The sequence below is a fragment of the Astatotilapia calliptera genome, chromosome 3, assembly GCF_964374335.1.
Source record: "Astatotilapia calliptera chromosome 3, fAstCal68.1, whole genome shotgun sequence".
Lineage (NCBI taxonomy): Eukaryota > Metazoa > Chordata > Actinopteri > Cichliformes > Cichlidae > Astatotilapia > Astatotilapia calliptera.
This window is the reverse complement of record NC_137424.1, coordinates 23,925,140-23,951,344: the sequence shown is the minus strand read 5'-3', so window position 1 is coordinate 23,951,344 and position 26,205 is coordinate 23,925,140. Positions and strand designations below refer to the sequence as shown.

At 57.5% G+C, this 26,205-nt stretch overlaps 14 non-coding genes and 1 pseudogene across 14 annotated transcripts; all 15 read left to right on the top strand.

Moving 5' to 3' along the window:
- Window positions 1–709: 709 nt before the first annotated feature.
- Window positions 710–828, top strand: LOC145427124 (5S ribosomal RNA). Its single transcript, XR_013907847.1, has one exon. It is a non-coding gene; the product is annotated as a 5S ribosomal RNA (ribosomal RNA).
- A 2,084-nt stretch (window positions 829–2,912) lies between these two features.
- On the top strand, window positions 2,913–3,031 carry LOC145426511 (5S ribosomal RNA). The gene has a single exon (XR_013907221.1). It is a non-coding gene; the product is annotated as a 5S ribosomal RNA (ribosomal RNA).
- A 1,690-nt stretch (window positions 3,032–4,721) lies between these two features.
- LOC145426510 (5S ribosomal RNA) lies at window positions 4,722–4,840 on the top strand. Its single transcript, XR_013907220.1, has one exon. It is a non-coding gene; the product is annotated as a 5S ribosomal RNA (ribosomal RNA).
- A 1,095-nt stretch (window positions 4,841–5,935) lies between these two features.
- On the top strand, window positions 5,936–6,054 carry LOC145427771 (5S ribosomal RNA). Its single transcript, XR_013908313.1, has one exon. It is a non-coding gene; the product is annotated as a 5S ribosomal RNA (ribosomal RNA).
- Window positions 6,055–7,462: 1,408 nt separating this feature from the next.
- Window positions 7,463–7,581, top strand: LOC145426509 (5S ribosomal RNA). Its single transcript, XR_013907219.1, has one exon. It is a non-coding gene; the product is annotated as a 5S ribosomal RNA (ribosomal RNA).
- Window positions 7,582–9,226: 1,645 nt separating this feature from the next.
- LOC145427199 (5S ribosomal RNA) lies at window positions 9,227–9,345 on the top strand. Its single transcript, XR_013907930.1, has one exon. It is a non-coding gene; the product is annotated as a 5S ribosomal RNA (ribosomal RNA).
- A 1,417-nt stretch (window positions 9,346–10,762) lies between these two features.
- Window positions 10,763–10,881, top strand: LOC145427770 (5S ribosomal RNA). Its single transcript, XR_013908312.1, has one exon. It is a non-coding gene; the product is annotated as a 5S ribosomal RNA (ribosomal RNA).
- Window positions 10,882–12,289: 1,408 nt separating this feature from the next.
- On the top strand, window positions 12,290–12,408 carry LOC145426508 (5S ribosomal RNA). Its single transcript, XR_013907218.1, has one exon. It is a non-coding gene; the product is annotated as a 5S ribosomal RNA (ribosomal RNA).
- A 1,645-nt stretch (window positions 12,409–14,053) lies between these two features.
- On the top strand, window positions 14,054–14,172 carry LOC145427198 (5S ribosomal RNA). Its single transcript, XR_013907929.1, has one exon. It is a non-coding gene; the product is annotated as a 5S ribosomal RNA (ribosomal RNA).
- Window positions 14,173–16,182: 2,010 nt separating this feature from the next.
- LOC145427197 (5S ribosomal RNA) lies at window positions 16,183–16,301 on the top strand. Its single transcript, XR_013907928.1, has one exon. It is a non-coding gene; the product is annotated as a 5S ribosomal RNA (ribosomal RNA).
- Window positions 16,302–18,028: 1,727 nt separating this feature from the next.
- LOC145427015 (5S ribosomal RNA) lies at window positions 18,029–18,147 on the top strand. The gene has a single exon (XR_013907739.1). It is a non-coding gene; the product is annotated as a 5S ribosomal RNA (ribosomal RNA).
- Window positions 18,148–19,242: 1,095 nt separating this feature from the next.
- Window positions 19,243–19,361, top strand: LOC145427362 (5S ribosomal RNA; annotated as a pseudogene).
- Window positions 19,362–20,808: 1,447 nt separating this feature from the next.
- Window positions 20,809–20,927, top strand: LOC145427144 (5S ribosomal RNA). The gene has a single exon (XR_013907868.1). It is a non-coding gene; the product is annotated as a 5S ribosomal RNA (ribosomal RNA).
- A 2,458-nt stretch (window positions 20,928–23,385) lies between these two features.
- Window positions 23,386–23,504, top strand: LOC145427215 (5S ribosomal RNA). The gene has a single exon (XR_013907947.1). It is a non-coding gene; the product is annotated as a 5S ribosomal RNA (ribosomal RNA).
- Window positions 23,505–25,269: 1,765 nt separating this feature from the next.
- Window positions 25,270–25,388, top strand: LOC145426507 (5S ribosomal RNA). Its single transcript, XR_013907217.1, has one exon. It is a non-coding gene; the product is annotated as a 5S ribosomal RNA (ribosomal RNA).
- The last annotated feature ends 817 nt before the right edge of the window (window positions 25,389–26,205 follow it).

Below are 26,205 nucleotides of genomic sequence, written 5' to 3'. Positions count from 1 at the left end.
TGCCTGTGGCTTCTGGCTGAGGCCACTTACACCACACCAGGGCCTGTGGCAGCTGGCTCAGGCCACTTACACCACACCAGGGCCTGTGGCTGCTGGCTGAGGCCACTTACACCACACCAGGGCCTGTGGCTGCTGGCTGAGGTCACTTACACCACACCAGGGCCTGTGGCTGCTGGCTGAGGCCACTTACACCACACCAGGGACTGTGGCTGCTGGCTGAGGTCACTTACACCACACCAGGGCCTGTGGCTGCTGGCTGAGGCCACTTACACCACACCAGGGACTGTGGCTGCTGGCTGAGGCCACTTACACCACACCAGGGCCTGTGGCTGCTGGCTGAGGCCACTTACACCACACCAGGGACTGTGGCTTCTGGCTGAGGCCACTTACACCACACCAGGGCCTGTGGCTCTTGCTCAGGCCACTCACATCACACCAGGCCCTGCGCTTCTGGCCGAGGCCATCTTCACCAAACCAGGCCCTGTGCTGCTAGCTGTGGCCATGTACAACACACCAGGCCCTGTGCTGGTTCCTGAGGCCATCTTCAACAATCCAGGGCCTGTGCTGTTAGATAAATGCTAAACTGAGCCTTTGGGTTAGGGTATTATGCAAACATGCAGGTATGGTTAAAGGATTGTCTTCGTAACTTCAGGTACTTGCCACCTAATCAGTTGAATCCATAAATTGAGACATTGTGCTGGGGCCAGCAGCTTACGGCCATACCACCCTGAGCATGCCCGACCTCGTCTGATCTCGGAAGCTAAGCAGGGCTGGGCTTGGTTAGTATTTGGATGGGAGACTACCTGGGAATACCTGGTGCTGTAAGCCTTTCATTTTCATGTCATTGAACCGCTTTTGATCCAGAGAAGGGGTGTATTAAAAGACCAAAAGCAGCTGCCCATTAATGAGGGCACATTAACGACATTGCTTTTGGCTGTTTTCCAATGTATTGTGCTGCTAGCTGATGCCACCTACACCACACCAGGGCCTGAGTGACCGGCTGGGGCCCCTTACACCACATCAGGGCCTGTGGCTGCTGGCTGAGGCCACTTACACCACACCAGGGCCTGTGGCTGCTGGCTGAGGCCACTTACACCACACCAGGGCATTAGTTGCTATTGAGGCCAATTACACCACACCAGGGTCTGTGGCTCTTGCTCAGGCCACTTACACCACATCAGGGCCTGTGGCACTGGCTGAGGCCACTTACACCACACCAGGGCCTGTGGCTGCTGGCTGAGGCCACCTACACCACACCAGGGCATTAGTTGCTATTGAGGCCAATTACACCACACCAGGGTCTGTGACTCTTGCTCAGGCCACTTACACCACACCAGGGCCTGTGGCTGCTGGCTGAGGCCACTTACACCACACCAGGGCCTGTGGCTGCTGGCTGAGGCCACTTACACCACACCAGGGCCTGTGGCTGCTGGCTGAGGTCACTTACACCACACCAGTGCCTGTGGCTGCTGGCTGAGGGCACTTACACCACACCAGTGCCTGTGGCTTCTGGCTGAGGCCACTTACACCACACCAGGGCCTGTGGCTGCTGGCTGAGGCCACTTACACCACACCAGGGCCTGTGGCTGCTGGCTGAGGTCACTTACACCACACCAGTGCCTGTGGCTGCTGGCTGAGGGCACTTACACCACACCAGTGCCTGTGGCTTCTGGCTGAGGCCACTTACACCACACCAGGGCCTGTGGCTCTTGCTCAGGCCACTTACACCACACCAGGGCCTGTGGCTTCTGGCTGAGGCCACTTACACCACACCAGGGCCTGTGGCTGCTGGCTGAGGGCACTTACACCACACCAGTGCCTGTGGCTGCTGGCTGAGGCCACTTACACCACACCAGGGCATTAGTTGCTATTGAGGCCCCTTACACCACACCAGGGCCTGTGGCTGCTGGCTGAGGCCACCTACACCACACCAGGGCATTAGTTGCTATTGAGGCCAATTACACCACACCAGGGTCTGTGACTCTTGCTCAGGCCACTTACACCACACCAGGGCCTGTGGCACTGGCTGAGGCCACTTACACCACACCAGGGCCTGTGGCTGCTGGCTGAGGCCACTTACACCACACCAGGGCCTGTGGCTGCTGGCTGAGGTCACTTACACCACACCAGGGCCTGTGGCTGCTGGCTGAGGCCACTTACACCACACCAGGGCCTTAGTTGCTATTGAGGCCCCTTACACCACACCAGGGCCTGTGGCACTGGCTGAGGCCACTTACACCACACCAGGGCCTGTGGCTGCTGGCTGAGGCCACTTACACCACACCAGGGCATTAGTTGCTATTGAGGCCAATTACACCACACCAGGGTCTGTGGCTCTTGCTCAGGCCACTTACACCACACCAGGGCCTGTGGCACTGGCTGAGGCCACTTACACCACACCAGGGCCTGTGGCTGCTGGCTGAGGCCACTTACACCACACCAGGGCCTGTGGCTGCTGGCTGAGGCCACTTACACCACACCAGGGCCTGTGGCTGCTGGCTGAGGCCACTTACACCACACCAGGGACTGTGGCTGCTGGCTGAGGCCACTTACACCACACCAGTGCCTGTGGCTTCTGGCTGAGGCCACTTACACCACACCAGGGCCTGTGGCTCTTGCTCAGGCCACTCACATCACACCAGGCCCTGCGCTTCTGGCCGAGGCCATCTTCACCAAACCAGGCCCTGTGCTGCTAGCTGTGGCCATGTACAACACACCAGGCCCTGTGCTGGTTCCTGAGGCCATCTTCAACAATCCAGGGCCTGTGCTGTTAGATAAATGCTAAACTGAGCCTTTGGGTTAGGGTATTATGCAAACATGCAGGTATGGTTAAAGGATTGTCTTCGTAACTTCAGGTACTTGCCACCTAATCAGTTGAATCCATAAATTGAGACATTGTGCTGGGGCCAGCAGCTTACGGCCATACCACCCTGAGCACGCCCGACCTCGTCTGATCTCGGAAGCTAAGCAGGGCTGGGCTTGGTTAGTACTTGGATGGGAGACTGCCTGGGAATACCTGGTGCTGTAAGCCTTTGTTTTTCATGTCATTGAACCGCTTTTGATCCAGAGAAGGGGTGTATTAAAAGACCAAAAGCAGCTGCCCATTAATGAGGGCACATTAACGACATTGCTTTTGGCTGTTTTCCAATGTCTTGTGCTGCTAGCTGATGCCACCTACACCACACCAGGGCCTGAGTGACCGGCTGGGGCCACTTACACCACATCAGGGCCTGTGGCTGCTGGCTGAGGCCACTTACACCACACCAGGGCCTGTGGCTGCTGGCTGAGGCCACTTACACCACACCAGGGCATTAGTTGCTATTGAGGCCAATTACACCACACCAGGGTCTGTGGCTCTTGCTCAGGCCACTTACACCACATCAGGGCCTGTGGCACTGGCTGAGGCCACTTACACCACACCAGGGCCTGTGGCTGCTGGCTGAGGCCACCTACACCACACCAGGGCATTAGTTGCTATTGAGGCCAATTACACCACACCAGGGTCTGTGACTCTTGCTCAGGCCACTTACACCACACTAGGGCCTGTGGCACTGGCTGACGCCACTTACACCACACCAGGGCCTGTGGCTGCTGGCTCAGGCCACTTACACCACACCAGGGCCTGTGGCTGCTGGCTGAGGCCACTTACACCACACCAGGGCCTGTGGCTGCTGGCTGAGGCCACTTACACCACACCAGTGCCTGTGGCTGCTGGCTGAGGCCACTTACACCACACCAGGGCCTGTGGCTGCTGGCTGAGGTCACTTACACCACACCAGGGCCTGTGGCTGCTGGCTGAGGGCACTTACACCACACCAGTGCCTGTGGCTTCTGGCTGAGGCCACTTACACCACACCAGGGCCTGTGGCAGCTGGCTCAGGCCACTTACACCACACCAGGGCCTGTGGCTGCTGGCTGAGGCCACTTACACCACACCAGGGCCTGTGGCTGCTGGCTGAGGCCACTTACACCACACCAGTGCCTGTGGCTGCTGGCTGAGGCCACTTACACCACACCAGGGCATTAGTTGCTATTGAGGCCCCTTACACCACACCAGGGCCTGTGGCACTGGCTGAGGCCACTTACACCACACCAGGGCCTGTGGCTGCTGGCTGAGGCCACCTACACCTCACCAGGGCATTAGTTGCTATTGAGGCCAATTACACCACACCAGGGTCTGTGGCTCTTGCTCAGGCCACTTACACCACACCAGGGCCTGTGGCACTGGCTGAGGCCACTTACACCACACCAGGGCCTGTGGCTCTGGCTGAGGCCACTTACACCACACCAGGGCCTGTGGCTGCTGGCTGAGGCCATTTACACCACACCAGGGCCTGTGGCTGCTGGCTGAGGCCACTTACACCACACCAGGGCCTGTGGCTGCTGGTTGAGGCCACTTACAGCACACCAGTGCCTGTGGCTTCTGGCTGAGGCCACTTACACCACACCAGGGCCTGTGGCTCTTGCTCAGGCCACTCACATCACACCAGGCCCTGCGCTTCTGGCCGAGGCCATCTTCACCAAACCAGGCCCTGTGCTGCTAGCTGTGGCCATGTACAACACACCAGGGCCTGTGCTGTTAGATAAATGCTAAACTGAGCCTTTGGGTTAGGGTATTATGCAAACATGCAGGTATGGTTAAAGGATTGTCTTCGTAACTTCAGGTACTTGCCACCTAATCAGTTGAATCCATAAATTGAGACATTGTGCTGGGGCCAGCAGCTTACGGCCATACCACCCTGAGCACGCCCGACCTCGTCTGATCTCGGAAGCTAAGCAGGGCTGGGCTTGGTTAGTACTTGGATGGGAGACTGCCTGGGAATACCTGGTGCTGTAAGCCTTTCATTTTCATGTCATTGAACCGCTTTTGATCCAGAGAAGGGGTGTATTAAAAGACCAAAAGCAGCTGCCCATTAATGAGGGCACATTAACGACATTGCTTTTGGCTGTTTTCCAATGTCTTGTGCTGCTAGCTGATGCCACCAACACCACACCAGGGCCTGAGTGACCGGCTGGGGCCACTTACACCACATCAGGGCCTGTGGCTGCTGGCTGAGGCCACTTACACCACACCAGGGCCTGTGGCTGCTGGCTGAGGCCACTTACACCACACCAGGGCCTGTGGCTGCTGGCTGAGGCCACCTACACCACACCAGGGCCTTAGTTGCTATTGAGGCCAATTACACCACACCAGGGTCTGTGGCTCTTGCTCAGGCCACTTACACCACACCAGGGCCTGTGGCTGCTGGCTGAGGCCACTTACACCACACCAGGGCATTAGTTGCTATTGAGGCCACTTACACCACACCAGGGCCAGTGGCTGCTGGCTGAGGCCACCTACACCACACCAGGGCATTAGTTGCTATTGAGGCCAATTACACCACACCAGGGTCTGTGGCTCTTGCTCAGGCCACTTACACCACACCAGGGCCTGTGGCACTGGCTGAGGCCACTTACACCACACCAGGGCCTGTGGCTCTGGCTGAGGCCACTTACACCACACCAGGGCCTGTGGCTGCTGGCTGAGGCCACTTACACCACACCAGGGCCTGTGGCTGCTGGCTGAGGCCACTTACACCACACCAGTGCCTGTGGCTTCTGGCTGAGGCCACTTACACCACACCAGGGCCTGTGGCTCTTGCTCAGGCCACTCACATCACACCAGGCCCTGCGCTTCTGGCCGAGGCCATCTTCACCAAACCAGGCCCTGTGCTGCTAGCTGTGGCCATGTACAACACACCAGGCCCTGTGCTGGTTCCTGAGGCCATCTTCAACAATCCAGGGCCTGTGCTGTTAGATAAATGCTAAACTGAGCCTTTGGGTTAGGGTATTATGCAAACATGCAGGTATGGTTAAAGGATTGTCTTCGTAACTTCAGGTACTTGCCACCTAATCAGTTGAATCCATAAATTGAGACATTGTGCTGGGGCCAGCAGCTTACGGCCATACCACCCTGAGCACGCCCGACCTCGTCTGATCTCGGAAGCTAAGCAGGGCTGGGCTTGGTTAGTACTTGGATGGGAGACTACCTGGGAATACCTGGTGCTGTAAGCCTTTCATTTTCATGTCATTGAACCGCTTTTGATCCAGAGAAGGGGTGTATTAAAAGACCAAAAGCAGCTGCCCATTAATGAGGGCACATTAACGACATTGCTTTTGGCTGTTTTCCAATGTCTTGTGCTGCTAGCTGATGCCACCTACACCACACCAGGGCCTGAGTGACCGGCTGGGGCCACTTACACCACATCAGGGCCTGTGGCTGCTGGCTGAGGCCACTTACACCACACCAGGGCCTGTGGCTGCTGGCTGAGGCCACTTACACCACACCAGAGCATTAGTTGCTATTGAGACCAATTACACCACACCAGGGTCTGTGGCTCTTGCTCAGGCCACTTACACCACACCAGGGCCTGTGGCACTGGCTGAGGCCACTTACACCACACCAGGGCCTGTGGCTGCTGGCTGAGGCCACCTACACCACACCAGGGCCTTAGTTGCTATTGAGGCCACTTACACCACACCAGGGCCTGTGGCAGTGGCTGAGGCCACTTACACCACACCAGGGCCTGTGGCTGCTGGCTGAGGCCACTTACACCACACCAGGGCATTAGTTGCTATTGAGGCCACTTACACCACACCAGGGCCTGTGGCTGCTGGCTGAGGCCACCTACACCACACCAGGGCATTAGTTGCTATTGAGGCCAATTACACCACACCATGGTCTGTGGCACTGGCTGAGGCCACTTACACCACACCAGGGCCTGTGGCACTGGCTGAGGCCACTTACACCACACCAGGGCCTGTGGCTGCTGGCTGAGGCCACTTACACCACACCAGGGCCTGTGGCTGCTGGCTGAGGCCACTTACACCACACCAGGGCCTGTGGCTGCTGGCTGAGGCCACTTACACCACACCAGTGCCTGTGGCTTCTGGCTGAGGCCACTTACACCACACCAGGGCCTTAGTTGCTATTGAGGCCAATTACACCACACCAGGGTCTGTGACTCTTGCTCAGGCCACTTACACCACACCAGGGCCTGTGGCACTGGCTGAGGCCACTTACACCACACCAGGGCCTGTGGCTGCTGGCTGAGGCCACTTACACCACACCAGGGCCTGTGGCTGCTGGCTGAGGCCAATTACACCACACCAGGGCCTGTGGCTCTTGCTCAGGCCACTCACATCACACCAGGCCCTGCGCTTCTGGCCGAGGCCATCTTCACCAAACCAGGCCCTGTGCTGCTAGCTGTGGCCATGTACAACACACCAGGCCCTGTGCTGGTTCCTGAGGCCATCTTCAACAATCCAGGGCCTGTGCTGTTAGATAAATGCTAAACTGAGCCTTTGGGTTAGGGTATTATGCAAACATGCAGATATGGTTAAAGGATTGTCTTCGTAACTTCAGGTACTTGCCACCTAATCAGTTGAATCCATAAATTGAGACATTGTGCTGGGGCCAGCAGCTTACGGCCATACCACCCTGAGCACGCCCGACCTCGTCTGATCTCGGAAGCTAAGCAGGGCTGGGCTTGGTTAGTACTTGGATGGGAGACTGCCTGGGAATACCTGGTGCTGTAAGCCTTTCATTTTCATGTCATTGAACCGCTTTTGATCCAGAGAAGGGGTGTATTAAAAGACCAAAAGCAGCTGCCCATTAATGAGGGCACATTAACGACATTGCTTTTGGCTGTTTTCCAATGTCTTGTGCTGCTAGCTGATGCCACCTACACCACACCAGGGCCTGAGTGACCGGCTGGGGCCACTTACACCACATCAGGGCCTGTGGCTGCTGGCTGAGGCCACTTACACCACACCAGGGCCTGTGGCTGCTGGCTGAGGCCACTTACACCACACCAGGGCATTAGTTGCTATTGAGGCCAATTACACCACACCAGGGTCTGTGGCTCTTGCTCAGGCCACTTACACCACACCAGGGCCTGTGGCACTGGCTGAGGCCACTTACACCACACCAGGGCCTGTGGCTGCTGGCTGAGGCCACCTACACCACACCAGGGCCTTAGTTGCTATTGAGGCCAATTACACCACACCAGGGTCTGTGGCTCTTGCTCAGGCCACTTACACCACACCAGGGCCTGTGGCTGCTGGCTGAGGCCACTTACACCACACCAGGGCATTAGTTGCTATTGAGGCCACTTACACCACACCAGGGCCTGTGGCTGCTGGCTGAGGCCACCTACACCACACCAGGGCATTAGTTGCTATTGAGGCCAATTACACCACACCAGGGTCTGTGGCTCTTGCTCAGGCCACTTACACCACACCAGGGCCTGTGGCACTGGCTGAGGCCACTTACACCACACCAGGGCCTGTGGCTCTGGCTGAGGCCACTTACACCACACCAGGGCCTGTGGCTGCTGGCTGAGGCCACTTACACCACACCAGGGCCTGTGGCTGCTGGCTGAGGGCACTTACACCACACCAGGGCCTGTGGCTGCTGGCTGAGGCCACTTACACCACACCAGGGCCTGTGGCTCTTGCTCAGGCCACTTACACCACACCAGGGCCTGTGGCTGCTGGCTGAGGGCACTTACACCACACCAGTGCCTGTGGCTGCTGGCTGAGGGCACTTACACCACACCAGTGCCTGTGGCTGCTGGCTGAGGCCACTTACACCACACCAGGGCATTAGTTGCTATTGAGGCCACTTACACCACACCAGGGCCTGTGGCTGCTGGCTGAGGCCACATACACAACACCAGGGCCTTAGTTGCTATTGAGGCCAATTACACCACACCAGGGCCTGTGGCACTGGCTGAGGCCACTTACACCACACCAGGGCCTGTGGCTGCTGGCTGAGGCCACTTACACCACACAAGGGCCTGTGGCTGCTGGATGAGGCCACCCACACCACACCAGGGCCTGTGGCTGCTGGCTGAGGCCACTTACACCACACCAGGGCCTGTGGCTCTTGCTCAGGCCACTCATATCACACCAGACCCTGTGCTTCTGGCCGAGGCCATCTTCACCAAACCTGGCCCTGTGCTGCTTGCTGTGGCCATGTACAACACACCAGGCCCTGTGCTGGTTCCTGAGGCCATCTTCAACAATCCAGGGCCTGTGCTGTTAGATAAATGCCAAACTGAGCCTTTGGGTTAGGGTATTATGCAAACATGCAGGTATGGTTATAGGATTGTCTTCGTAACTTCAGGTACTTGCCACCTAATCAGTTGAATCCATAAATTGAGACATTGTGCTGGGGCCAGCAGCTTACGGCCATACCACCCTGAGCACGCCCGACCTCGTCTGATCTCGGAAGCTAAGAAGGGCTGGGCTTGGTTAGTACTTGGATGGGAGACTTCCTTGGAATACCTGGTGCTGTAAGCCTTTGATTTTCATGTCATTGAACCGCTTTTGATCCAGAGAAGGGGTGTATTAAAAGACCAAAAGCAGCTGCCCATTAATGAGGGCACATTAACGACACTGCTTTTGGCTGTTTTCCAATGTCTTGTGCTGCTAGCTGATGCCACCTACACCACACCAGGGCCTGAGTGACCGGCTGGGGCCACTTACACCACATCAGGGCCTGTGGCTCTGGCTGAGGCCACTTACACCACACCAGGGCCTGTGGCTCTGGCTGAGGCCACTTACACCACATCAGGGCCTGTGGCTGCTGGATGAGGCGACTTACACCACACCAAGGGCCTGTGGCTGCTGGCTGAGGCCACCCACACCACACCAGGGCCTGTGGCTGCTGGCTGAGGCCACTTACACCACACCAGGGCCTGTGGCTCTTGCTCAGGCCACTCATATCACACCAGACCCTGTGGCTCTGGCTGAGGCCACTTACACCACACCAGGGCCTGTGGCTCTGGCTGAGGCCACTTACACCACATCAGGGCCTGTGGCTGCTGGATGAGGCGACTTACACCACACCAAGGGCCTGTGGCTGCTGGCTGAGGCCACCCACACCACACCAGGGCCTGTGGCTGCTGGCTGAGGCCACTTACACCACACCAAGGGCCTGTGGCTGCTGGCTGAGGCCACATACACAACACCACGGCCTTATTTGCTTCTGAGGCCACTTACACCACACCAGGGCCTGTGGCTGCTGGCTGAGGCCACTTACACCACACCAGGGCATTAGTTGCTATTGAGGCCAATTACACCACACCAGGGTCTGTGACTCTTGCTCAGGCCACTTACACCACACCAGGGCCTGTGGCACTGGCTGAGGCCACTTACACCACACCAGGGCCTGTGGCTGCTGGCTGAGGCCACTTACACCACACCAGGGCCTGTGGCTGCTGGCTGAGGTCACTTACACCACACCAGTGCCTGTGGCTGCTGGCTGAGGGCACTTACACCACACCAGTGCCTGTGGCTTTTGGCTGAGGCCACTTACACCACACCAGGGCCTGTGGCTGCTGGCTGAGGTCACTTACACCACACCAGTGCCTGTGGATTCTGGCTGAGGCCACTTACACCACACCAGGGCCTGTGGCTCTTGCTCAGGCCACTCACATCACACCAGGCCCTGCGCTTCTGGCCGAGGCCATCTTCACCAAACCAGGCCCTGTGCTGCTAGCTGTGGCCATGTACAACACACCAGGCCCTGTGCTGGTTCCTGAGGCCATCTTCAACAATCCAGGGCCTGTGCTGTTAGATAAATGCTAAACTGAGCCTTTGGGTTAGGGTATTATGCAAACATGCAGGTATGGTTAAAGGATTGTCTTCGTAACTTCAGGTACTTGCCACCTAATCAGTTGAATCCATAAATTGAGACATTGTGCTGGGGCCAGCAGCTTACGGCCATACCACCCTGAGCACGCCCGACCTCGTCTGATCTCGGAAGCTAAGCAGGGCTGGGCTTGGTTAGTACTTGGATGGGAGACTACCTGGGAATACCTGGTGCTGTAAGCCTTTCATTTTCATGTCATTGAACCGCTTTTGATCCAGAGAAGGGGTGTATTAAAAGACCAAAAGCAGCTGCCCATTAATGAGGGCACATTAACGACATTGCTTTTGGCTGTTTTCCAATGTCTTGTGCTGCTAGCTGATGCCACCTACACCACACCAGGGCCTGAGTGACCGGCTGGGGCCACTTACACCACATCAGGGCCTGTGGCTGCTGGCTGAGGCCACTTACACCACACCAGGGCCTGTGGCTGCTGGCTGAGGCCACTTACACCACACCAGAGCATTAGTTGCTATTGAGACCAATTACACCACACCAGGGTCTGTGGCTCTTGCTCAGGCCACTTACACCACACCAGGGCCTGTGGCACTGGCTGAGGCCACTTACACCACACCAGGGCCTGTGGCTGCTGGCTGAGGCCACCTACACCACACCAGGGCCTTAGTTGCTATTGAGGCCACTTACACCACACCAGGGCCTGTGGCAGTGGCTGAGGCCACTTACACCACACCAGGGCCTGTGGCTGCTGGCTGAGGCCACTTACACCACACCAGGGCATTAGTTGCTATTGAGGCCACTTACACCACACCAGGGCCTGTGGCTGCTGGCTGAGGCCACCTACACCACACCAGGGCATTAGTTGCTATTGAGGCCAATTACACCACACCATGGTCTGTGGCACTGGCTGAGGCCACTTACACCACACCAGGGCCTGTGGCACTGGCTGAGGCCACTTACACCACACCAGGGCCTGTGGCTTCTGGCTGAGGCCACTTACACCACACCAGGGCCTGTGGCTGCTGGCTGAGGCCACTTACACCACACCAGGGCCTGTGGCTGCTGGCTGAGGCCACTTACACCACACCAGTGCCTGTGGCTTCTGGCTGAGGCCACTTACACCACACCAGGGCCTTAGTTGCTATTGAGGCCAATTACACCACACCAGGGTCTGTGACTCTTGCTCAGGCCACTTACACCACACCAGGGCCTGTGGCACTGGCTGAGGCCACTTACACCACACCAGGGCCTGTGGCTGCTGGCTGAGGCCACTTACACCACACCAGGGCCTGTGGCTGCTGGCTGAGGCCAATTACACCACACCAGGGCCTGTGGCTCTTGCTCAGGCCACTCACATCACACCAGGCCCTGCGCTTCTGGCCGAGGCCATCTTCACCAAACCAGGCCCTGTGCTGCTAGCTGTGGCCATGTACAACACACCAGGCCCTGTGCTGGTTCCTGAGGCCATCTTCAACAATCCAGGGCCTGTGCTGTTAGATAAATGCTAAACTGAGCCTTTGGGTTAGGGTATTATGCAAACATGCAGATATGGTTAAAGGATTGTCTTCGTAACTTCAGGTACTTGCCACCTAATCAGTTGAATCCATAAATTGAGACATTGTGCTGGGGCCAGCAGCTTACGGCCATACCACCCTGAGCACGCCCGACCTCGTCTGATCTCGGAAGCTAAGCAGGGCTGGGCTTGGTTAGTACTTGGATGGGAGACTGCCTGGGAATACCTGGTGCTGTAAGCCTTTCATTTTCATGTCATTGAACCGCTTTTGATCCAGAGAAGGGGTGTATTAAAAGACCAAAAGCAGCTGCCCATTAATGAGGGCACATTAACGACATTGCTTTTGGCTGTTTTCCAATGTCTTGTGCTGCTAGCTGATGCCACCTACACCACACCAGGGCCTGAGTGACCGGCTGGGGCCACTTACACCACATCAGGGCCTGTGGCTGCTGGCTGAGGCCACTTACACCACACCAGGGCCTGTGGCTGCTGGCTGAGGCCACTTACACCACACCAGGGCATTAGTTGCTATTGAGGCCAATTACACCACACCAGGGTCTGTGGCTCTTGCTCAGGCCACTTACACCACACCAGGGCCTGTGGCACTGGCTGAGGCCACTTACACCACACCAGGGCCTGTGGCTGCTGGCTGAGGCCACCTACACCACACCAGGGCCTTAGTTGCTATTGAGGCCAATTACACCACACCAGGGTCTGTGGCTCTTGCTCAGGCCACTTACACCACACCAGGGCCTGTGGCTGCTGGCTGAGGCCACTTACACCACACCAGGGCATTAGTTGCTATTGAGGCCACTTACACCACACCAGGGCCTGTGGCTGCTGGCTGAGGCCACCTACACCACACCAGGGCATTAGTTGCTATTGAGGCCAATTACACCACACCAGGGTCTGTGGCTCTTGCTCAGGCCACTTACACCACACCAGGGCCTGTGGCACTGGCTGAGGCCACTTACACCACACCAGGGCCTGTGGCTCTGGCTGAGGCCACTTACACCACACCAGGGCCTGTGGCTGCTGGCTGAGGCCACTTACACCACACCAGGGCCTGTGGCTGCTGGCTGAGGGCACTTACACCACACCAGGGCCTGTGGCTGCTGGCTGAGGCCACTTACACCACACCAGGGCCTGTGGCTCTTGCTCAGGCCACTTACACCACACCAGGGCCTGTGGCTGCTGGCTGAGGGCACTTACACCACACCAGTGCCTGTGGCTGCTGGCTGAGGGCACTTACACCACACCAGTGCCTGTGGCTGCTGGCTGAGGCCACTTACACCACACCAGGGCATTAGTTGCTATTGAGGCCACTTACACCACACCAGGGCCTGTGGCTGCTGGCTGAGGCCACATACACAACACCAGGGCCTTAGTTGCTATTGAGGCCAATTACACCACACCAGGGCCTGTGGCACTGGCTGAGGCCACTTACACCACACCAGGGCCTGTGGCTGCTGGCTGAGGCCACTTACACCACACAAGGGCCTGTGGCTGCTGGATGAGGCCACCCACACCACACCAGGGCCTGTGGCTGCTGGCTGAGGCCACTTACACCACACCAGGGCCTGTGGCTCTTGCTCAGGCCACTCATATCACACCAGACCCTGTGCTTCTGGCCGAGGCCATCTTCACCAAACCTGGCCCTGTGCTGCTTGCTGTGGCCATGTACAACACACCAGGCCCTGTGCTGGTTCCTGAGGCCATCTTCAACAATCCAGGGCCTGTGCTGTTAGATAAATGCCAAACTGAGCCTTTGGGTTAGGGTATTATGCAAACATGCAGGTATGGTTATAGGATTGTCTTCGTAACTTCAGGTACTTGCCACCTAATCAGTTGAATCCATAAATTGAGACATTGTGCTGGGGCCAGCAGCTTACGGCCATACCACCCTGAGCACGCCCGACCTCGTCTGATCTCGGAAGCTAAGAAGGGCTGGGCTTGGTTAGTACTTGGATGGGAGACTTCCTTGGAATACCTGGTGCTGTAAGCCTTTGATTTTCATGTCATTGAACCGCTTTTGATCCAGAGAAGGGGTGTATTAAAAGACCAAAAGCAGCTGCCCATTAATGAGGGCACATTAACGACACTGCTTTTGGCTGTTTTCCAATGTCTTGTGCTGCTAGCTGATGCCACCTACACCACACCAGGGCCTGAGTGACCGGCTGGGGCCACTTACACCACATCAGGGCCTGTGGCTCTGGCTGAGGCCACTTACACCACACCAGGGCCTGTGGCTCTGGCTGAGGCCACTTACACCACATCAGGGCCTGTGGCTGCTGGATGAGGCGACTTACACCACACCAAGGGCCTGTGGCTGCTGGCTGAGGCCACCCACACCACACCAGGGCCTGTGGCTGCTGGCTGAGGCCACTTACACCACACCAGGGCCTGTGGCTCTTGCTCAGGCCACTCATATCACACCAGACCCTGTGGCTCTGGCTGAGGCCACTTACACCACACCAGGGCCTGTGGCTCTGGCTGAGGCCACTTACACCACATCAGGGCCTGTGGCTGCTGGATGAGGCGACTTACACCACACCAAGGGCCTGTGGCTGCTGGCTGAGGCCACCCACACCACACCAGGGCCTGTGGCTGCTGGCTGAGGCCACTTACACCACACCAAGGGCCTGTGGCTGCTGGCTGAGGCCACATACACAACACCACGTCCTTATTTGCTTCTGAGGCCACTTACACCACACCAGGGCCTGTGGCTGCTGGCTGAGGCCACTTACACCACACCAGGGCATTAGTTGCTATTGAGGCCAATTACACCACACCAGGGTCTGTGACTCTTGCTCAGGCCACTTACACCACACCAGGGCCTGTGGCACTGGCTGAGGCCACTTACACCACACCAGGGCCTGTGGCTGCTGGCTGAGGCCACTTACACCACACCAGGGCCTGTGGCTGCTGGCTGAGGTCACTTACACCACACCAGTGCCTGTGGCTGCTGGCTGAGGGCACTTACACCACACCAGTGCCTGTGGCTTTTGGCTGAGGCCACTTACACCACACCAGGGCCTGTGGCTGCTGGCTGAGGTCACTTACACCACACCAGTGCCTGTGGCTTCTGGCTGAGGCCACTTACACCACACCAGGGCCTGTGGCTCTTGCTCAGGCCACTTACACCACACCAGGGCCTGTGGCTGCTGGCTGAGGCCACTTACACCACACCAGGGCCTGTGGCTGCTGGCTGAGGGCACTTACACCACACCAGTGCCTGTGGCTGCTGGCTGAGGCCACTTACACCACACCAGGGCCTGTGGCTCTTGCTCAGGCCACTTACACCACACCAGGGCCTGTGGCTGCTGGCTGAGGGCACTTACACCACACCAGTGCCTGTGGCTGCTGGCTGAGGGCACTTACACCACACCAGTGCCTGTGGCTGCTGGCTGAGGCCACTTACACCACACCAGGGCATTAGTTGCTATTGAGGCCACTTACACCACACCAGGGCCTGTGGCTGCTGGCTGAGGCCACATACACAACACCAGGGCCTTAGTTGCTATTGAGGCCAATTACACCACACCAGGGCCTGTGGCACTGGCTGAGGCCACTTACACCACACCAGGGCCTGTGGCTGCTGGCTGAGGCCACTTACACCACACAAGGGCCTGTGGCTGCTGGATGAGGCCACCCACACCACACCAGGGCCTGTGGCTGCTGGCTGAGGCCACTTACACCACACCAGGGCCTGTGGCTCTTGCTCAGGCCACTCATATCACACCAGACCCTGTGCTTCTGGCCGAGGCCATCTTCACCAAACCTGGCCCTGTGCTGCTTGCTGTGGCCATGTACAACACACCAGGCCCTGTGCTGGTTCCTGAGGCCATCTTCAACAATCCAGGGCCTGTGCTGTTAGATAAATGCCAAACTGAGCCTTTGGGTTAGGGTATTATGCAAACATGCAGGTATGGTTATAGGATTGTCTTCGTAACTTCAGGTACTTGCCACCTAATCAGTTGAATCCATAAATTGAGACATTGTGCTGGGGCCAGCAGCTTACGGCCATACCACCCTGAGCACGCCCGACCTCGTCTGATCTCGGAAGCTAAGAAGGGCTGGGCTTGGTTAGTACTTGGATGGGAGACTTCCTTGGAATACCTGGTGCTGTAAGCCTTTGATTTTCATGTCATTGAACCGCTTTTGATCCAGAGAAGGGGTGTATTAAAAGACCAAAAGCAGCTGCCCATTAATGAGGGCACATTAACGACACTGCTTTTGGCTGTTTTCCAATGTCTTGTGCTGCTAGCTGATGCCACCTACACCACACCAGGGCCTGAGTGACCGGCTGGGGCCACTTACACCACATCAGGGCCTGTGGCTCTGGCTGAGGCCACTTACACCACACCAGGGCCTGTGGCTCTGGCTGAGGCCACTTACACCACATCAGGGCCTGTGGCTGCTGGATGAGGCGACTTACACCACACCAAGGGCCTGTGGCTGCTGGCTGAGGCCACCCACACCACACCAGGGCCTGTGGCTGCTGGCTGAGGCCACTTACACCACACCAGGGCCTGTGGCTCTTGCTCAGGCCACTCATATCACACCAGACCCTGTGGCTCTGGCTGAGGCCACTTACACCACACCAGGGCCTGTGGCTCTGGCTGAGGCCACTTACACCACATCAGGGCCTGTGGCTGCTGGATGAGGCGACTTACACCACACCAAGGGCCTGTGGCTGCTGGCTGAGGCCACCCACACCACACCAGGGCCTGTGGCTGCTGGCTGAGGCCACTTACACCACACCAAGGGCCTGTGGCTGCTGGCTGAGGCCACATACACAACACCACGGCCTTATTTGCTTCTGAGGCCACTTACACCACACCAGGGCCTGTGGCTGCTGGCTGAGGCCACATACACCACACCAGGGCCTTAGTTGCTATTGAGGCCAATTACACCACACCAGGGCCTGTTGCTCTTGCTCAGGCCACTTACACCACACCAGGGCCTGTGGCTCTTGCTCAGGCCACTTACTCCACACCAGGGCCTGTGGCTCTTGCTCAGGCCACTCATATCACACCAGACCCTGTGGCTCTGGCTGAGGCCACTTACACCACACCAGGGCCTGTGGCTGCTGGCTGAGGCCACCTACACCACACCAGGGCATTAGTTGCTATTGAGGCCAATTACACCACACCAGGGCCTGTGGCACTGGCTGAGGCCACTTACACCACACCAGGGCCTGTGGCACTGGCTGAGGCCACTTACACCACACCAGGGCCTGTGGCTGCTGGCTGAGGCCACTTACACCACACCAGGGCCTGTGGCTGCTGGCTGAGGCCACTTACACCACACCAGTGCCTGTGGCTTCTGGCTGAGGCCACTTACACCACACCAGGGCCTTAGTTGCTATTGAGGCCAATTACACCACACCAGGGTCTGTGACTCTTGCTCAGGCCACTTACACCACACCAGGGCCTGTGGCACTGGCTGAGGCCACTTACACCACACCAGGGCCTGTGGCTGCTGGCTGAGGCCACTTACACCACACCAGGGCCTGTGGCTGCTGGCTGAGGCCAATTACACCACACCAGGGCCTGTGGCTCTTGCTCAGGCCACTCACATCACACCAGGCCCTGCGCTTCTGGCCGAGGCCATCTTCACCAAACCAGGCCCTGTGCTGCTAGCTGTGGCCATGTACAACACACCAGGCCCTGTGCTGGTTCCTGAGGCCATCTTCAACAATCCAGGGCCTGTGCTGTTAGATAAATGCTAAACTGAGCCTTTGGGTTAGGGTATTATGCAAACATGCAGGTATGGTTAAAGGATTGTCTTCGTAACTTCAGGTACTTGCCACCTAATCAGTTGAATCCATAAATTGAGACATTGTGCTGGGGCCAGCAGCTTACGGCCATACCACCCTGAGCACGCCCGACCTCGTCTGATCTCGGAAGCTAAGCAGTGCTGGGCTTGGTTAGTACTTGGATGGGAGACTGCCTGGGAATACCTGGTGCTGTAAGCCTTTCATTTTCATGTCATTGAACCGCTTTTGATCCAGAGAAGGGGTGTATTAAAAGACCAAAAGCAGCTGCCAATTAATGAGGGCACATTAACGACATTGCTTTTGGCTGTTTTCCAATGTCTTGTGCTGCTAGCTGATGCCACCTACACCACACCAGGGCCTGAGTGACCGGCTGGGGCCACTTACACCACATCAGGGCCTGTGGCTGCTGGCTGAGGCCACTTACACCACACCAGGGCCTGTGGCTGCTGGCTGAGGCCACTTACACCACACCAGGGCCTGTGGCTGCTGGCTGAGGCCACCTACACCACACCAGGGCCTTAGTTGCTATTGAGGCCAATTACACCACACCAGGGTCTGTGGCTCTTGCTCAGGCCACGTACACCACACCAGGGCCTGTGGCTGCTGGCAGAGGCCACTTACACCACACCAGGGCATTATTTGCTATTGAGGCCACTTACACCACACCAGGGCCTGTGGCTGCTGGCTGAGGCCACCTACACCACACCAGGGCATTAGTTGCTATTGAGGCCAATTACACCACACCAGGGTCTGTGGCTCTTGCTCAGGCCACTTACACCACACCAGGGCCTGTGGCACTGGCTGAGGCCACTTACACCACACCAGGGCCTGTGGCTCTGGCTGAGGCCACTTACACCACACCAGGGCCTGTGGCTGCTGGCTGAGGCCACTTACACCACACCAGGGCCTGTGGCTGCTGGCTGAGGCCACTTACACCACACCAGTACCTGTGGCTTCTGGCTGAGGCCACTTACACCACACCAGGGCCTGTGGCTCTTGCTCAGGCCACTCACATCACACCAGACCCTGCGCTTCTGGCCGAGGCCATCTTCACCAAACCAGGCCCTGTGCTGCTAGCTGTGGCCATGTACAACACACCAGGCCCTGTGCTGGTTCCTGAGGCCATCTTCAACAATCCAGGGCCTGTGCTGTTAGATAAATGCTAAACTGAGCCTTTGGGTTAGGGTATTATGCAAACATGCAGGTATGGTTAAAGGATTGTCTTCGTAACTTCAGGTACTTGCCACCTAATCAGTTGAATCCATAAATTGAGACATTGTGCTGGGGCCAGCAGCTTACGGCCATACCACCCTGAGCACGCCCGACCTCGTCTGATCTCGGAAGCTAAGAAGGGCTGGGCTTCGTTAGTACTTGGATGGGAGACTACCTGGGAATACCTGGTGCTGTAAGCCTTTCATTTTCATGTCATTGAACCGCTTTTGATCCAGAGAAGGGGTGTATTAAAAGACCAAAAGCAGCTGCCCATTAATGAGGGCACATTAACGACATTGCTTTTGGCTGTTTTCCAATGTCTTGTGCTGCTAGCTGATGCCACCTACACCACACCAGGGCCTGAGTGACCGGCTGGGGCCACTTACACCACATCAGGGCCTGTGGCTGCTGGCTGAGGCCACTTACACCACACCAGGGCCTGTGGCTGCTGGCTGAGGCCACTTACACCACACCAGAGCATTAGTTGCTATTGAGGCCAATTACACCACACCAGGGTCTGTGGCTCTTGCTCAGGCCACTTACACCACACCAGGGCCTGTGGCACTGGCTGAGGCCACTTACACCACACCAGGGCCTGTGGCTGCTGGCTGAGGCCACCTACACCACACCAGGGCCTTAGTTGCTATTGAGGCCACTTACACCACACCAGGGCCTGTGGCAGTGGCTGAGGCCACTTACACCACACCAGGGCCTGTGGCTGCTGGCTGAGGCCACTTACACCACACCAGGGCATTAGTTGCTATTGAGGCCACTTACACCACACCAGGGCCTGTGGCTGCTGGCTGAGGCCACCTACACCACACCAGGGCATTAGTTGCTATTGAGGCCAATTACACCACACCAGGGTCTGTGGCTCTTGCTCAGGCCACTTACACCACACCAGGGCCTGTGGCACTGGCTGAGGCCACTTACACCACACCAGGGCCTGTGGCACTGGCTGAGGCCACTTACACCACACCAGGGCCTGTGGCTGCTGGCTGAGGCCACTTACACCACACCAGGGCCTGTGGCTGCTGGCTGAGGCCACTTACACCACACCAGGGCCTGTGGCTGCTGGCTGAGGCCACTTACACCACACCAGTGCCTGTGGCTTCTGGCTGAGGCCACTTACACCACACCAGGGCCTTAGTTGCTATTGAGGCCAATTACACCACACCAGGGTCTGTGACTCTTGCTCAGGCCACTTACACCACACCAGGGCCTGTGGCACTGGCTGAGGCCACTTACACCACACCAGGGCCTGTGGCTGCTGGCTGAGGCCACTTACACCACACCAGGGCCTGTGGCTGCTGGCTGAGGCCAATTACACCACACCAGGGCCTGTGGCTCTTGCTCAGGCCACTCACATCACACCAGGCCCTGCGCTTCTGGCCGAGGCCATCTTCACCAAACCAGGCCCTGTGCTGCTAGCTGTGGCCATGTACAACACACCAGGCCCTGTGCTGGTTCCTGAGGCCATCTTCAACAATCCAGGGCCTGTGCTGTTAGATAAATGCTAAACTGAGCCTTTGGGTTAGGGTATTATGCAAACATGCAGGTATGGTTAAAGGATTGTCTTCGTAACTTCAGGTACTTGCCACCTAATCAGTTGAATCCATAAATTGAGACATTGTGCTGGGGCCAGCAGCTTACGGCCATACCACCCTGAGCACACCCAACCTCGTCTGATCTCGGAAGCTAAGCAGGGCTGGGCTTGGTTAGTACTTGAATGGGAGACTGCCTGGGAATACCTGGTGCTGTAAGCCTTTCATTTTCATGTCATTGAACCGCTTTTGATCCAGAGAAGGGGTGTATTAAAAGACCAAAAGCAGCTGCCCATTAATGAGGGCACATTAACGACATTGCTTTTGGCTGTTTTCCAATGTCTTGTGCTGCTAGCTGATGCCACCTACACCACACCAGGGCCTGAGTGACCGGCTGGGGCCACTTACACCACATCAGGGCCTGTGGCTGCTGGCTGAGGCCACTTACACCACACCAGGGCCTGTGGCTGCTGGCTGAGGCCACTTACACCACACCAGGGCATTAGTTGCTATTGAGGCCAATTACACCACACCAGGGTCTGTGGCTCTTGCTCAGGCCACTTACACCACACCAGGGCCTCTGGCACTGGCTGAGGCCACTTTCACCACACCAGGGCCTGTGGCTGCTGGCTGAGGCCACCTACACCACACCAGGGCATTAGTTGCTATTGAGGCCAATTACACCACACCAGGGTCTGTGACTCTTGCTCAGGCCACTTACACCACACCAGTGCCTGTGGCACTGGCTGAGGCCACTTACACCACACCAGGGCCTTGTGCTGCTGGCTGAGGCCACTTACACCACACCAGTGCCTGTGGCTGCTGGCTGAGGCCACTTACACCACACCAGGGCATTAGTTGCTATTGAGGCCCCTTACACCACACCAGGGCCTGTGGCACTGGCTGAGGCCACTTACACCACACCAGGGCCTGTGGCTGCTGGCTGAGGCCACCTACACCACACCAGGGCATTAGTTGCTATTGAGGCCAATTACACCACACCAGGGTCTGTGGCTCTTGCTCAGGCCACTTACACCACACCAGGGCCTGTGGCACTGGCTGAGGCCACTTACACTACACCAGGGCCTGTGGCTCTGGCTGAGGCCACTTACACCACACCAGGGCCTGTGGCTGCTGGCTGAGGCCACTTACACCACACCAGGGCCTGTGGCTGCTGGCTGAGGCCACCCACACCACACCAGGGCCTGTGGCTGCTGGCTGAGGCCACTTACACCACACCAGGGCCTGTGGCTGCTGGCTGAGGCCACTTACACCACACCAGGGCCTGTGGCTGCTGGCTGAGGCCACTTACACCACACCAGTGCCTGTGGCTTCTGGCTGAGGCCACTTACACCACACCAGGGCCTGTGGCTCTTGCTCAGGCCACTCACATCACACCAGGCCCTGCGCTTCTGGCCGAGGCCATCTTCACCCAACCAGGCCCTGTGCTGGTTCCTGAGGCCATCTTCAACAATCCAGGGCCTGTGCTGTTGGATAAATGCTAAACTGAGCCTTTGGGTTAGGGTATTATGCAAACATGCAGGTATGGTTATAGGATTGTCTTCGTAACTTGTGCTGTAAGCCTTTCATTTTCATGTCATTGAACCGCTTTTGATCCAGAGAAGGGGTGTATTAAAAGACCTCAAGCAGCTGCCCATTAATGAGGGCACATTAACGACATTGCTTTTGGCTGTTTTCCAATGTCTTGTGCTGCTAGCTGATGCCACCTACACCACACCAGGGCCTGAGTGACCGGCTGGGGCCACTTACACCACATCAGGGCCTGTGGCTGCTGGCTGAGGCCACTTACACCACACCAGGGCCTGTGGCTGCTGGCTGAGGCCACTTACACCACACCAGAGCCTTAGTTGCTATTGAGGCCAATTACACCACACCAGGGTCTGTGGCTCTTGCTCAGGCCACTTACACCACACCAGGGCCTTAGTTGCTATTGAGGCCAATTACACCACACCAGGGCCTGTGGCTGCTGGCTGAGGCCACTTACACCACACCAGGGCCTGTGGCTGCTGGCTGAGGCCACTTACACCACACAAGGGCCTGTGGCTGCTGGCTGAGGCCACCTACACCACACCAGGGCCTTAGTTGCTATTGAGGCCAATTACACCACACCAGGGTCTGTGACTCTTGCTCAGGCCACTTACACCACACCAGGGCCTGTTGCACTGGCTGAGGCCACTTACACCACACCAGGGCCTGTGGCTGCTGGCTGAGGCCACTTACACCACACCAGGGCCTGTGGCTGCTGGCTGAGGACACTTACACCACACCAGGGCCTGTGGCTGCTGGCTGAGGGCACTTACACCACACCAGTGCCTGTGGCTTCTGGCTGAGGCCACTTACACCACACCAGGGCCTGTGGCTCTTGCTCAGGCCACTCACATCACATCAGGCCCTGCGCTTCTGGCCGAGGTCATCTTCACCAAACCAGGCCCTGTGCTGCTAGCTGTGGCCATGTACAACACACCAGGCCCTGTGCTGGTTCCTGAGGCCTTCTTCAACAATCCAGGGCCTGTGCTGTTAGATAAATGCTAAACTGAGCCTTTGGGTTAGGGTATTATGCAAACATGCAGGTATGGTTAAAGGATTGTCTTCGTAACTTCAGGTACTTGCCACCTAATCAGTTGAATCCATAAATTGAGACATTGTGCTGGGGCCAGCAGCTTACGGCCATACCACCCTGAGCACACCCGACCTTGTCTGATCTCGGAAGCTAAGCAGCGCTGGGCTTGGTTAGTACTTGGATGGGAGACTGCCTGGGAATACCTGGTGCTGTAAGCCTTTCATTTTCATGTCATTGAACCGCTTTTGATCCAGAGAAGGGGTGTATTAAAAGACCAAAAGCAGCTGCCCATTAATGAGGGCACATTAACGACATTGCTTTTGGCTGTTTTCCAATGTCTTGTGCTGCTAGCTGATGCCACCTACACCACACCAGGGCCTGAGTGACCGGCTGGGGCCACTTACACCACATCAGGGCCTGTGGCTGCTGGCTGAGGCCACTTACACCACACCAGGGCCTGTGGCTGCTGGCTGAGGCCACTTACACCACACCAGGGCCTGTGGCTGCTGGCTGAGGCCACCTACACCACACCAGGGCATTAGTTGCTATTGAGGCCAATTACACCACACCAGGGTCTGTGGCTCTTGCTCAGGCCACTTACACCACACCAGGGCCTGTGGCTGCTGGCTGAGGCCACTTACACCACACCAGGGCATTAGTTGCTATTGAGGCCAATTACACCACACCAGGGTCTGTGGCTCTTGCTCAGGCCACTTACACCACACCAGGGCCTCTGGCACTGGCTGAGGCCACTTACACCACACCAGGGCCTGTGGCTGCTGGCTGAGGCCACCTACACCACACCAGGGCATTAGTTGCTATTGAGGCCAATTACACCACACCAGGGTCTGTGACTCTTGCTTTGGCCACTTACACCACACCAGGGCCTGTGGCTGCTGGCTGAGGCCACTTACACCACACCAGGGCCTGTGGCTGCTGGCTGAGGGCACTTACACCACACCAGTGCCTGTGGCTTGTGGCTGAGGCCACTTACACCACACCAGGGCCTGTGGCTCTTGCTCAGGCCACTTACACCACACCAGGGCCTGTGGCACTGGCTGAGGCCACTTACACCACACCAGCGCCTGTGGCTGCTGGCTGAGGGCACTTACACCACACCAGGGCCTGTGGCTGCTGGCTGAGGGCACTTACACCACACCAGTGCCTGTGGCTGCTGGCTGAAGCCACTTACAGCACACCAGGGCATTAGTTGCTATTGAGGCCCCTTACACCACACCAGGGCCTGTGGCTGCTGGCTGAGGCCACTTACACCACACCAGGGCCTGTGGCTGCTGGCTGAGGCCACCTACACCACACCAGGGCATTAGTTGCTATTGAGGCCAATTACACCACACCAGGGCCTGTGGCTGCTGGCTGAGGCCACTTACACCAGACCAGGGCCTGTGGCTGCTGGCTGAGGCCACTTACACCACACCAGGGCATTAGTTGCTATTGAGGCCAATTACACCACACCAGGGTCTGTGGCTCTTGCTCAGGCCACTTACACCACACCAGGGCCTGTGGCACTGGCTGAGGCCACTTACACCACACCAGGGCCTGTGGCTGCTGGCTGAGGCCACTTACACCACACCAGGGCCTGTGGCTGCTGGCTGAGGCCACTTACACCACACCAGTGCCTGTGGCTTCTGGCTGAGGCCACTTACACCACACCAGGGCCTGTGGCTCTTGCTCAGGCCACTCACATCACACCAGGCCCTGCGCTTCTGGCCGAGGCCATCTTCACCAAACCAGGCCCTGTGCTGCTAGCTGTGGCCATGTACAACACACCAGGCCCTGTGCTGGTTCCTGAGGCCATCTTCAACAATCCAGGGCCTGTGCTGTTAGATAAATGCTAAACTGAGCCTTTGGGTTAGGGTATTATGCAAACATGCAGGTATGGTTAAAGGATTGTCTTCGTAACTTCAGGTACTTGCCACCTAATCAGTTGAATCCATAAATTGAGACATTGTGCTGGGGCCAGCAGCTTACGGCCATACCACCCTGAGCACGCCCGACCTCGTCTGATCTCGGAAGCTAAGCAGGGCTGGGCTTGGTTAGTACTTGGATGGGAGACTGCCTGGGAATACCTGGTGCTGTAAGCCTTTCATTTTCATGTCATTGAACCGCTTTTGATCCAGAGAAGGGGTGTATTAAAAGACCAAAAGCAGCTGCCCATTAATGAGGGCACATTAACGACATTGCTGTTGGCTGTTTTCCAATGTCTTGTGCTGCTAGCTGATGCCACCTACACCACACCAGGGCCTGAGTGACCGGCTGGGGCCACTTACACCACATCAGGGCCTGTGGCTGCTGGCTGAGGCCACTTACACCACACCAGGGCCTGTGGCTGCTGGCTGAGGCCACTTACACCACACCAGGGCCTGTGGCTGCTGGCTGAGGCCACCTACACCACACCAGGGCATTAGTTGCTATTGAGGCCAATTACACCACACCAGGGTCTGTGGCTCTTGCTCAGGCCACTTACACCACACCAGGGCCTGTGGCACTGGCTGAGGCCACTTACACCACACCAGGGCCTGTGGCTCTGGCTGAGGCCACTTACACCACACCAGGGCTTGTGGCTGCTGGCTCAGGCCACTTACACCACACCAGGGCCTGTGGCTGCTGGCTGAGGCCACTTACACCACACCAGGGCCTGTGGCTGCTGGCTGAGGCCACTTACACCACACCAGTGCCTGTGGCTTCTGGCTGAGGCGACTTAGACCACACCAGGGCCTGTGGCTCTTGCTCAGGCCACTCACATCACACCAGGCCCTGCGCTTCTGGCCGAGGCCATCTTCACCAAACCAGGCCCTGTGCTGCTAGCTGTGGCCATGTACAACACACCAGGCCCTGTGCTGGTTCCTGAGGCCATCTTCAACAATCCAGGGCCTGTGCTGTTAGATAAATGCTAAACTG